Here is a 13,417-nt window from a genome sequence, read left to right as displayed (position 1 = left end):
AGGCTGGCGTATTTCTTCTTGGTTTTGATTTCCACCCTGAATCCCTGCGGCATGTGCTGAGCTCAGCCACTGGGAGCTTTAGATTTTACCTGCGGCGAGAAATCCCGCCTGGCTGTTCCGCAGTGGCTCACCTCGGCTTGCTGTAGCTGTCCGGTGAATTTGCCGCTGCCGCAGGCAGTATGGCACTGCTGCCACGTCCTCAGGCTTGAGGCCGGTATATCTCCTCTGTGGCTCTGAGTTCTGTTCTCAGTCAGCTTTCTCTCTGGAGCCTGGTGATTTTTTTGTTTCTCTGGTGATGGTGTTTTCTGGCTATGAAAGTCGCTGATTTTGTGGTAATGGAGATTGGTTGTTAGCGGGGCTCTTAAGCCCCGCTTTTCTCAGTCGCCATCTTCCCGGAAGTCCTCTCTAAAAATAATTTTTAAGTGAAAAGAAAAATGTGACCTATAGAGTGTTAGTCGCTTTTTGTCATTGTAACTAAATATCTGATATAAAAAAATTCAAAGGAAGAAATATTTATTTTGGCTCATGGTTACAAAGGACAAAGCAGTCTATGATCTGTCAGCTGCATAGCTTTGGGCTTGACATTATGGCAAAATAGTTTGACAGAGGAAAACTGCTCACCTCATGGCTCCCAAGAAAGAGAGAGACATACATACATACATAAAGACAGACAGACAGACATCTGGGGACAAGATATATATTTCCATAGTATATTTCCAGGGATCTACTTTCTCCAAGTAGAACCAATCCCAAACCCCTACAGTTTGTACCACTTCCCAGTGATGCATTCAGCTACTGATGGATTAATTCATTGGTGAGGTTAAAGCCCTTCTGATCCAATCCCCAAACCCTACTTCTGAACATTACTGCACTAAGGACCAAGTGCCGTGACTAGCCTTCGGTGGACATTCCAGATCCACATGATAACATATAGTCAAGAGAAACAGATTTATTGACAATGTTGATGTTAGACTTAACAGAGAAGTCTATAATAAATATGCTAAAGAATCAACAGAAAAGAATGAGTATAATAGGAGATGTAGGACTTTTAGGAAGATGAAACTATAAGAACAAATTAAAATATAACTTTGGAAATAAAAATGTAATAGAGTTATACATATGTTGGAAACATAGGGTAAATTCCTGTGAACCTGGGAATAGGTCAAAAGAAATCAACAGAAGTAAGTAAGAGTAAGAAAATGAAAGAAGTATTACCAGAGACTCAATAAACTGAAATAAGATCAAGTAGCTTAGCATACACATAACTGGAGAAGAGGAGAGGTAGAAATAAAGGACAAAAATAAAAAATTTGTGGGGAAAATGGCAGATTTTTAAAAATTCTGATTAAAAAATATCTAACCCACATGTGATAGGTTGTCTCCAAATTTCAAGAGATAAAAAATATGACTGGTTATAAAAATAACACTTGATGGGATCAACATCACAGATGAGTGAGCTTGAAGATATAGCAAGAGAAGTCATCAAAAGTGAAGAAAAAAGTTGATAAAAATAAACAGAGTAAAAGTGATCTGTGGCAAAAAAAAAAAACTTTAAGCAGCCTAAAACATGTGTTATTGAAATCTTGATGAGGATGAGGGGCAGAATCAAAACAGCATCTTAAAAAATAATGGCCAAGCCAGGTGTACTGGCACACTCTGTAATTCCAGCTACTCAGGAGGCTGAAGCAGGAGGATCTCAAGTTTGAGGCTTCCCTGGACAATTTAGGAAGACCTTGTATCGAAATAAAAATTAAGAAAGAGCTAGGAATACAGCTCAGTGGCAGAGAGGTTGTCTTGCAAGTTGAGGCCCTATGTTCAGTCCCCAGTAATACACAAACACACAGACACGCATGCACACACACGTATAGACACACTAATACACCCACACAGTAATGGCCAAATTTTCTTTCATATTTGGTAAAAATTCTAAATTTTCAAATCCAAAGGGCTCAAGGAGGAACCAAAACAAGGGACCTGAATAAAGCTATAGTAAAATTCTCACAACCACATTGTATAAACCACTAATAAACAATAAATAAATAAAGTAAAAAATAAAATAAAAATCCAAGACACACGGGCATAAAGAATGCCAGCCAGTTTTTTGTTGGAAAGAATGCAAGTCTGAAGAGAGAAGATCAACATCTTTATAATGTTGATGAACAAAAGCTGTCAAACTAGAAATCTTAATCCAGTGAAAACGCTTCAAAAACAAAGGTGAAACAAATCTTTTCCAAACATACAAAAGAATTAATCACCAGTGGACTTGTACTGTAAGAAATTCTGAAGAACACTCTTCAGGCAGAAGGAAGATGATACCAAGATAGATATCTGAACATACTTCAGGGAATGAGAAGCCCTGGAATACTTAACATATTTTTCTCATTGTTCACATCATTTTAAAGTGAATATAATAGCAACGCATTATGGTGTTTTGAGAATTTGCAGAAGTAAACTGTATGACAAGAATAGAACAAGAGCCAGGAGAGAAAAAGAAGTATACTCTCTTGAGTTGTTTATATTTTATGTGAAATGGGAGAATACAATCTGAAGGTAGGAGATAACTTAAAGGTATTTAATTTATTAAACATGTGTCAAAATAACAATGAGATTCTACTACACATCTATCTATAACACTAACAACAGATGCTGGCAAGGATGTGGAACAGGAACTCTCATTCATTGATTAATTGCTGGTAAGAATGAAAAATGTTAACTATTTTGAAGAGAGTTTAGCAGTTTTTTACAAAATACTCTTACCATAGAATCCAGCAATCACACTCTTTAGTATTTACCTAAAGGATTTGAAAACTTGTGTCCACAATAAGAACTTCACACAGATGTTTACAGAAGCTTTATTCATAACTTTCCTAGCTTGAAAGCAACCAATATGTCCTTTTGTAAGGTAAAAGGATAAGCTATGATAAAGCCAAACAACTAAATATTTTTAGTGCTGAAAATAAATAAGCTATCAGGCTGGGATCAGAGCCTACCTTGAGGCATAGCTGGTGCTGGGGCCTCCGAGGCTGGGAGCGGAGCCAGCCGAAGGGGTTAGTTTAGTGCAGGGGGCCAGTGAGGCCAGAATCGGGGCCTCTCATGAGGCAAGGCCGGTGCTGGAGCCAGCAATGTTGGGATCAGAGTCCTCTGTGTGGCCAGGCCACTACTGGGGCCGTCAAGAGTGGGATCGGAACTTTCAATGTGGAATGCATAGAGAAATATCACAGAAAATAAAAACCAGATGCTTCCCCTAATTATCAATAACTAGAAGGAAAGGGGTAACAGGAGGAGGTCAAGTTATAGAAAGGGCCCTATAGCAAAGCAATTAAGGTGACTAATCAGAGGGTATGCGATGGGAGAGGATGGAACCTCTTTAAAACTCAGGAGGTACAAAAACAAATGTATCAAAGATAATCACCAATCAAGCATGGGATCAAGGGAGGGGGAGGGAATGAGATGGGGGTTGGATGAGGGCTAATTGGATGATGTGTGCTTGTATATCTTCTCAAGTCTTGTATTCCAATGTGATGTATGATTACAATGCACCAATAAAAAATTAAAATTAAAAAAAGAAAATAAATAAGCTATCAAGCCATTAGATGACAGCAATGGCCTTTACATGCATATTACTAGGTGAAAGAAACCAACCTGAAAATACTAAATACTATATTATTCTAACTATATGACATTCTAGAGAAAAGGCAACACACTAACACTAGGAAAAAAAAAAAGATTGCCAAGGGTTGGAAGTAGGTAGGAGTGAATAGGTGGGCCACAAATTTTTAGACAGTGAGACTATTTTTGTATAATATTATTATAAGTTTGTCTAGACTCATAAAATATACACCAAAAGTAAACAGTAAGCTGGGCATTGTGGTGCGCACCTGTAATCCCAGTGCTTGCAAGGCTGAGATAGGTTGTCACAGGTAAGTCTCAGCAACTTAGAGAAATCCTCAAGCCTTCCACAACTAAGTGAGACCCTGTTTCCAAGTAAAAATTTTAAAAAGTGCTGAGGGTGTTGTTCAGAGGTACAATGTCCCTAGGTTCCACTCTCACTATCCTCTACGAATCAGTCAATCCATAAAAAGGGCTGGGAGTATACCTCAGAGGTAGAATGCCACTGGGTTCAATCCACAGTATCAAAAATAAAAAGAAAGAAGAAAAGAAGGAAAGAAAGAGAGAGAGAGAGAGAGAGAGAGAGAGAGAGAGAGAGAGAGAGAGAGAGAGAGAGAGAGAGAGAGAGAAGAGAAAGAAAGAAAGGAATGAGTGGACATGAATGTGAAATACAAACTATAAACTTTGGGTGATAAGGAAATGTCAGTGTTTGCTCATGGATTATAACAAATATGCCATTCTGGTGTGAGATGTTGACGGAGTGGGGGGCTGTGCATACACCGAAGTGAAAAATGGAGCATGTGTCTATTTTCTTATGTACCCAGATGAAAATGAAGCATGGATCCACAGAATTGCACATGAATGCTCAATCGAGTTTGATCTAAGGGATCAGTAATTGGAAACAATCAAAATGTATAAAAACAGGTGGATGGGTGTACAAACGTGTTCTACAATGGAATATTTGTCTGCAAGAAAAAGAAAAAAATTATATAAGCAACAAAATAGAAACATCTCAGAATCATACTGAGTGAAGGAAGTCAAAGAAAAGCATATATTGTGGAAAAATTAAAATCAGACAAATGAGGCAGATTGAGAAACCCAACAGCAGGCCAAGAGGACATGGGACAGCAGACTTCAGTCATGCCCACGTCCAAGTGAGGCTTTGGCCCTGTGCGGGTTGCCATAGCCTCAGTACTGGGGGAGAGCTATCGTTTACATCAGTGCGGAACATTCTACTCCTATAGAGAGCGACCAGGTTATAGTGACCCAAACTCTCTTCCTTTTCCAAGTATTGTTTTTGTTATTGTTCCCATTTCTGAAAATTGCTTTATGTATATTCATTAATTACCCTATCTGTTTCTTACAACGCAGCTTGCTGCCCTGTCTGTACCCATCTAGTCTTTAAAACAACTGATATAATCCCCTCCTGCATGTAATGTTTTTGTTTTTAATATTTATTTGAAATCTGTAAGATCCTGGAGTACTTTTAGCCTGCCTAAAATTTGTGTTTCTTATGTTGTAACTATTCATCACCCTCTACCTCCAAATCCTTTTTATTTCTCATAAAATTATTCCTCAGTTTCTTGAGTGATATGTGCATGTATGTCTCTACCATTTTGTACTCCATTAAGAGGTATGACTACAACCAATAAAAATTTTTAAAAAGAGTTTACATTCTATAATTGCATTTATACAAACTTCCATAAAATGCAAACTAATGCATAACAACAGAAAGCAGATCAATGCCTGAAGAGGGTTTGGAAAAGAAGGTAAGGAAAAGGGTGGAATTACAAAAGGGTAAGAGCTGGGCACGGTGGTGCACACTTGTAATCCCAGCATTTGGGAGGCTGAGACAGGAGGATCACAGTTCGCGGACAGCCTCAGCTACTTACTGAGGCCCTCCACAACTCAGTGAGACCCTGTTTCAAAATAAAGAATAAGTCAGGCATGGCAGTGTATACTTATAATCCCAGCATTTGGGAGGTAGAGACCAGATGATCATAGTTCAAGGACAGCCTCAGCTACTTATTGAGGCCCTTTGCAACTCAGCGAGCCCCTGTTTCAAAATAAAGAATAAAAAGCTGGGCGTGGTGGCGCACGCTTGTAATCCCAGCATTTGGGAGGCTGAGATAGGAGGATCGCGGTTCGCAGACAGCCTCAGCTACTTAGGGAGGCCCCTCCGCAACTCAGTGAGACCGTTTAAAAATAAAGAATAAAAAATTGGGCAGGGGGTGTAGCTCAAAGGTCAAATGCCTCTGGGTTCCATCCCCAGGCCTGGAAAGAAAGAAAGGAAAAGGAAAGAAAGAAAGAAAGAAAGAAAGAAAGAAAGAAAGAAAGAAAGAAAGAAAGAAAGAAAGAAAGAAAGAAAGAAAGAAAGAAAGGAAAAAAGAAAGGACTAGGGTGTAGCTTGGAGTTAGAATGACCTTGGGTTCCAAAATAATCCTGGGTACAGCAAAATAATAAATATAAAAAGATAAAAGAAAACTTGTGAAGGTGTGGGATATGCTCATTATATTAATTGCAGTGGATTTCTTTTCTTTTTCTTTCTTTGTGTGTGTGTGGGGGGTTGTTTTTGGGGTTTTTTGTTTTTTTGTTTTTTTTTTTGGTGGTACTGGGGTTCCAGGAAACCCAGGAATTACAGGGATTACAGGCATGCGCCACCACGTCCGGCTGGAAACAGGATCTCTTAAACCAGAGAGGCTGGCTTCGAATCTGCATGATCCTCCTGTTTCCACCACCCAAGTGCAGGGATGACAAGCGTGCGCCACCACGCCCGGCAATTGCAGTGAATTCAAAAGGGCATACACGTGTGAAAACCTATCAAATCTTATACCTTAAATATGTGCACTAAAAAAAATATGTAAGCCAGGTGTGGTGGCACACACTTGTCATTCCTGCACTTGGGAGGCTGAGACAGGAGGATCAGGCAGGTTTGAAGCCAGCCTCAGCTACTTAGTGACGCTTTCAGCAACTTAGTGAGAGCTTGTTTCCAAATAAAATATAAAATAGGTCTGGGAGTGTAGGCCAGTGGTAGAAGGCCCTTGGGTTTCACCCCCAGTACCACACACACACACACACACACACACACACACACACAATATGTAGAAAAACAATTCTAAAGCATTGTTGATAATACAGAGAAAGTAGACTTTTCAGACCATAAAGTGATAGTAGAAGTGTAAGATAATTTAAAAAACTCTCAGGAATTAAAAAAAATTAAATATATGCCTGCCCTTTGACTCAGGAGTAATTTACTCCTAGTTAATGGCTATTTAACACTAACAAAAACATAAATCCATAAAAGGGCCTGCACATGAATATTTGTACAATACTTCAAAACTTAAAAGCAACTCAAATACCCACTCACAAGATGTGAATAATGAATAAATTATGGTATAAATATTCAATGGACTATTTATACATATTAAAAAAGGAATATACCAGGTAAAAATTTCTAAAACACTTTTTTTTCATAGAAGCCAGAGAAAACGACATCCATGTTCTATGATTTCATGTACATGAAGTTTTAGAACAGGCAAAAACTATGGTTCAGTGAAATAAATCAAAACAGTTCTTCACTCCAGGTGTATGGGCAGGTAGTGGGGGAGATTACCAGGAAAAAGAGCAGAAGGGAAAGTCAGGGATGTTACATATACGTATCATTCAAGTTAGGGCACAAGTGTTGGCTAAGCAGGTATACACACTTACCATCAAAACACATCAAACTCAGCACATACTGTCTGAGTATTTTATGTAAATTATACCTCAATAGTAAAGTAGTTCTAAGAATAAGATATATGATATAATGAATATATATATATATATATATATATATATATACATGTATGTGGGTTTGGTTTGTCTATAATATACATATTATAAATAATTATATATTTTCCCAATTATAAATGGGAATATATATATATATGTATACACACACACACACACAAACATATATATATATATATATATATATATATATATATAATATATATATATGGATTATTTCAGTTTTTTGGAAGGGTTGTTTGTTCTGTGCTGGACTGGAGATTGAATACAAGGTGTTCTATCTCTGAGCTATACTACCAGGCCCTTTAATTTTGTAAAAGAGCTGAAACTGGCCTCAAACCTGCGATTCTCCTGTCTCAGACTTCCAAGTACTGGTATTATAGGTGTGTACCACCATGCCCAGCCATAAAGAATATATTATATCTAAGAACAAAAAGACGATCTACCTTATTCTGCCTGAGAGAATGAGTGTGGTAGAAAATGTTTCAGGAGAAAAGTAATACACGAGCTGAGAGTTGAATAGGAGTTTGCCAATGATATAATTTGAGGAAGAAAAACATGAAGCTGTGGGAGACTCTAGTCTGTTTGGGAAACACATCTTGGCTTAAAAGAGAAAGCATAGAGATAAGAGATGATTCGTTAAGGGTGGACAAGCTTAAGCTGTGATAGGTCTTGCACACAAAACTAACAACTTGCTGCTTTACATCACATTTTAGAAGTTAAGACTTGTTTGAATGATAAAACTATAAGATAACTTTCATATTTTATAGACTTAAAACATCATTTTGAGCCAGGTGTGATGGCACAGGCGTGTAATCCCAGCATTTGGGAGGCTGAGACCAGAGGATCACGGTCCGGGGATAGCCTCAGCTACTTAGGCCCTCCGCAACTTAGTGAGACCCTGTTTCAAAATAAAGAATAAAAGATAGGGCAGGGGTTGTAGCCTGGAGGTCGAATGCCCCTGGGTTCCATCCCCAGAACCGCAAAATAAATAAATAAATAAATAAATAAATAAATAAAACAAATAAAACATCATTTTGTAGTCTTGGGTTTTAAATTACACTCTGAAAATCATGGCATATTGTATGGTGAGGGTTCTCTGTATTAAACTTTTAAAACTTCTTATACTTTTAACACCTCACCCTACCAGATTTTGAATAAAGTTGATGCACCAGAATGTTGCAATATGTTTATTTTTTGCTTCCAGACCCTGTGGCACATTGATGCCCATGCCACAGAGTGAAATATGAAGCAACTGATTCCAGTGTTCCACGCCCTTGCATTCTGACTCTGCTCACCTGCTCAGCCTTATCCCCACCACATACCTACTGCGACTTACTCACCTCAGTACAACACTGCTGAAACTATCTCAGGCCTACAGACTGATAAGCTCCAGAATGAATTTCAGTAACAAACATTGAATATTTCCAAACTCAACTGATTTTCTTAGCAGAGAACTGCTGTGCAATTGTCATTTATGCTACCAAGCAGAATCAGAAAATAAAGAAAGAAATGGAAACAGTTCAACTCCCCATCGTGCAAGGCTTCTAATGGAAAGTAAACATCATAAATTGAATGTGTGACTAGAGTGTCTCTTATAAAAATTCTCTTAGCATTACAGAGGGGCTTCCTTATAAAAACTCTTTCAGAATTATTACTCTTTTCTAATTTTATTTTGGCTTCTCCTTCTCCTCCTCCCTACCTCTTTCACTATTCCCTTCCATTTTTTATTCTCCTCCTCCTCTTTTTGTTAAGATTTTCAACTTAATTTTTATGTTTTCATACAAAAAATATGAGTTTGTATAAAATATTTGATGTCATGTTTATAACAGTTGGTATTAAAATTCAAGTAGACTTAAGACTCAACTTTCCTAATTCCTCATATGTTCTTTTATAAAACTACCTAGTTTTTGGATAATGATTCATAAGCTTTATCATTGAGTTCATTATCTTCTAGAACACCTGGAAAATGTTCTTCCTGAATGTCTTTCCACAAGATCCCTTATGAGAGAACATCTAAAAGCTGTTTATATTAGCAAAGTATTCTTGTTTTTTCCAAAGCTATCCCAGTGCTCTAAGAGCTTATTTCAGTGTTGAAAGAGAATCAGAAGCCTTTCACAGGGCAAAGGGCAAACTTTGAGTAGACCATCGGTCCATTAATATAATGACCTTCTGCTACCAGAATTCATACCTAGATATCTTACTGGCACTCCTTGGTTAAGACCTATCTATTGTTTTATTCATATTATCTTAGGGATACACCTTCAAAAGTAGAGTCTCTAATGAATGCCTTTTTAATACAGAACACACCATATGTTGTTCTTGTGTTTAACAATATTCAAACAATAATTTTAAACTTTTACACATTTATGTAGGTAGTTGTCACTTCTAGACACTTCTAGAACTGTCTTTCCTTCTGCCTGCAAGCTGAACTTTAATATTTCTCATACAGCACCCTTGCCTGGCAATTGTTTCACATGGTTTCTTCTCTAGCCTTCCATAGTTTGCTCACACATAAAAGCTGATTGGTATTCAGCTGGAAATGCCAGCATTTTCTCTCTATTCAGCTTTCTTCTTTTTGGTACTCTGTCCTGAGAACACTAAGCTGTTTTTGTTTCTCCTGACTCTTGTCTCAGAGATATGTGTTCTCATATGAATTGCCCCTATAAGAAGATGACATGAAAGCACAGGAAGAGCTCACTCCTTGCAGAGGCCAAGACACAAAGGGAGAGCCATGTAACAAAAGACAGAGGCAGGGGCAAGAGTGATAAAGCTTCAAGACAAGAATACCACGACTTACTTGCTGGATGCACCAAAAGGTAGGCAAGAGGCAAGGAAGAATTTTGCCCCAAATCTCAGAGGGAACATGGCTCTGTTGACACATTGACTCTGGACTTCTACCCTCCAGATCTCTGAGAAAATAAATCTCTGCTGTTCAAAGCCACCCGTAGCACTTTGTTAAGGTAATCCTAGAGAAAAAAACACACTGCCTCATTGCCTAAGCAAATGTTCTCTTCCGAGCCAAGCGTAATCTCCGCACTTGGGAGGCGGAGACAGAAGGATTGCACAGGTTCGAAGCCAGCCTTGCTGGCTTAAGAGACCCTGTTTCAAACTAAAAATATAAAAAATAGGTCTGGGAGTGTAGCCCAGAGGTAGAAGGGCTCCCAGGAATCCCAGTACCACACACACACAAAAAATGTTCTCTTCCAATCCACCCTCAAAGCTTAAAGAGCACTCTCAGATATATCAGCTGTGTCTCCATTTAAACTCCATTTAGTTTCTCTGAAAGAAAGATGGAAAAGAACCAAACTTTGCCTAGTGAATTTCAAAGAAATTCATAGAGGAGCTTAATTTTAACAGTAACCTTACATTTTGGTCAGACTTTGCCAACCAAAATCTATAAAGGGGTACAAGGCAGAGGAAACAACATGCGATTTTTTTCTAATCTTTCTAACAGTAATTCAACTTAAATGACTAAACCCATCAATATTGTTAATAGTTACTTTTATTTTTTCTTTGCATTTCATAGAGTAAATTATCCTCTCCATTCTTCATTTGAAAATGGAGAGTTTTTTTCATGTAAGTACAGTTGATCAGCTTGGGTAATTACAGGTTAGATAAGAGAACATTAGAAATTGTAGCATTCCACATAAAAGAAAAGGTTGATTGTGTATATAACAAACAAAAACTACAATGAATCTCAAATGGTAAAATATTCTACACATTTGAGTTACATGTTTAAATATAAGACTAATCAAACCTTGAAATAGCATTCTAATTAATAACAGTTTGGGTTTTTTTTTGAAGTACTAAAGATTGGACCCAGACGCATTAGGGCATTCTACCTTTGAGTTACACCCCCAGCCCTATTTTTTTGTTTGTTTTTTGTAGTACTGGGGTTCCTGGAAATCCTTCTACATCCAGGCTCCACTCCCAGACCTATTTTTTATATTTTTATTTAGAAGCAGGGTCTCTTAAGCCAGCGTGGCTGGCTTCGAACCTGCTCAATCCTCCTGTCTCCACCTCCCAAGCACGGGGATTACAAGCATGTGCCACCATGCCCGGCCCCCAGCCCTATTTTTTACTTTTTATTTTAAAATAGGGTCTCACTATGTTGTGGAGGGCCTCACTAAGTAGCTGAGGCTGCCCTCAAACCTGCAATCCTCCTGTCTCAGCTTCCTAAGTACTGGAATTACAAGCATTCGCCACCATGCCCAGGTTTATAGCAGATAATTTTTGTTGTTGTTATTTTATTTTATTGTTTTCAGGACAAAATAATCACGTGTATGTATCTGTGTAACATTTTTTAATTGAATGCTGATCTAGCTAATGAAATAATATAAACACTTGCTAGTAATTTAATTCATCTTTTAATCAATAGCTTTTTGTCCTTGAGAAAAAAATATTATTTTTTTACTGTCTGTTTCAGTGTAAAAATAAACTGAATAGAGCTTTCTTTCATATGTAGAGATCTTATAACTCCAGGACATAGAGTTTATTTTAGGTAAACAGATAATTATTCTCCACAAAAATATTTAAAGTCATACAAACATTGAAGCTATATAGGTTTAATATGATCTTTCTCAAAATCAGTATATGGTACCTGCTCAGAGACAAACTTCATATATTTTATTGGTTCAGAGTTTGACATATTTTTGTCTCATCATCCCAGATGTGGAATGCATATAAAACTTAAATTGAGCAACAAACATACTACTGTTGGTAACGCTGAAATAATGACATTTTACAGAATTGATTACTTGGGACTTAATGAGCTAAATTCACATTTACACTATACACTGAATAAAACCATATCTGTTGGTATAGATGTAGATATTTATAATATCTAGTACTTTTAATGCAAAAAGCTTTGAAGTTTCATCTAAAGCAGTATAGATCTATGTTTTATAAAACTCTGGAATTCTTCAGAGGATCTGAAATGGTTACTTAAGCATACTTAAATTAGGAAAAATATAACTGTAGCATCATTTAAAGTAAAATACCACATCATATGAGAAGAATCATTCACTGAGGGCTAGGGCTAGCTATTGAAATGTTTGCTTTTGATATTGTAATCCCTATATAAAATGAGCAGGTGCCTCTGAAAAGCTAACCAGTAACATGGTCTAATGTTACATTTCACAGGAGATTGCAAAAATCTACAACTAGCTGCCTTGATTAATTATCTCAAAAGCATTGGTTATGTGGAATTGTTCAATTCTGAATATTCAGTGTATTTCTCCATTTTGCTCATTTCTTCCATAATATATTTCACCTGACAAGTGTAACAAAGAGTATTACTTATTCATTCATAGAACACTGGAATATGTGTTATAAATTATATGCATATATACATGACATGGATACATTTTTGAGCCATTTTGAATAAAAACCTCAAGTAACTTCACAAAAAGGGAGCAATGTTGGAATAAAGAAAGGGACTTAGGTTCATATAAAAGCTATTGCTAAAATGCATTCAGTCTCTGAATGTTGCATAGACATGGAATAACAGTTAAGATACCAACATCTTTCAAAAGAGCATTGGATAATAACATACAAAAGTGACAATTTTATTAAGAAATGTTCCATTCTTTATGGCAATGTGACAGTAAGTTGTAGACTTTGCTTTGTAATGGCATCATTTGTTGACTCTCCTGAAGCAAGAGACTGCCAAGTGCATTTGAAATAAAGAAAAAATAAATAAAAAGTTCTTTTCTGTCTGATAAAGAAATTCTATCAACTAAATATCTTTAAACAATTGCTTGGATATAGTAGCTAGTATATTGCTGGCATTTTAATACACTAATTGAAGTAAATTTGATAAGGAAGAGTTTGAAAGGTGTTTGTGCTTACAACTGGAGATAAAATGTCAGCACTGAAATTAAAAGTTAAATATGGGACTTGGTAGGCAAAATTAAATAAATTTGCCTACTTGGAGAGACTATCTTCCAGAGTCAGGCACTAAGGGAGCTAAAGCTTTTTAATGGCCACATTAAACGTTCTATAATGGCTAAAGATCT

The sequence above is a fragment of the Muscardinus avellanarius genome (assembly GCF_963383645.1).
Source record: "Muscardinus avellanarius genome assembly, chromosome: 8".
Lineage (NCBI taxonomy): Eukaryota > Metazoa > Chordata > Mammalia > Rodentia > Gliridae > Muscardinus > Muscardinus avellanarius.
The sequence above is the reverse complement of the archived record's forward strand: the minus strand, read 5'-3'. Positions refer to the sequence as shown.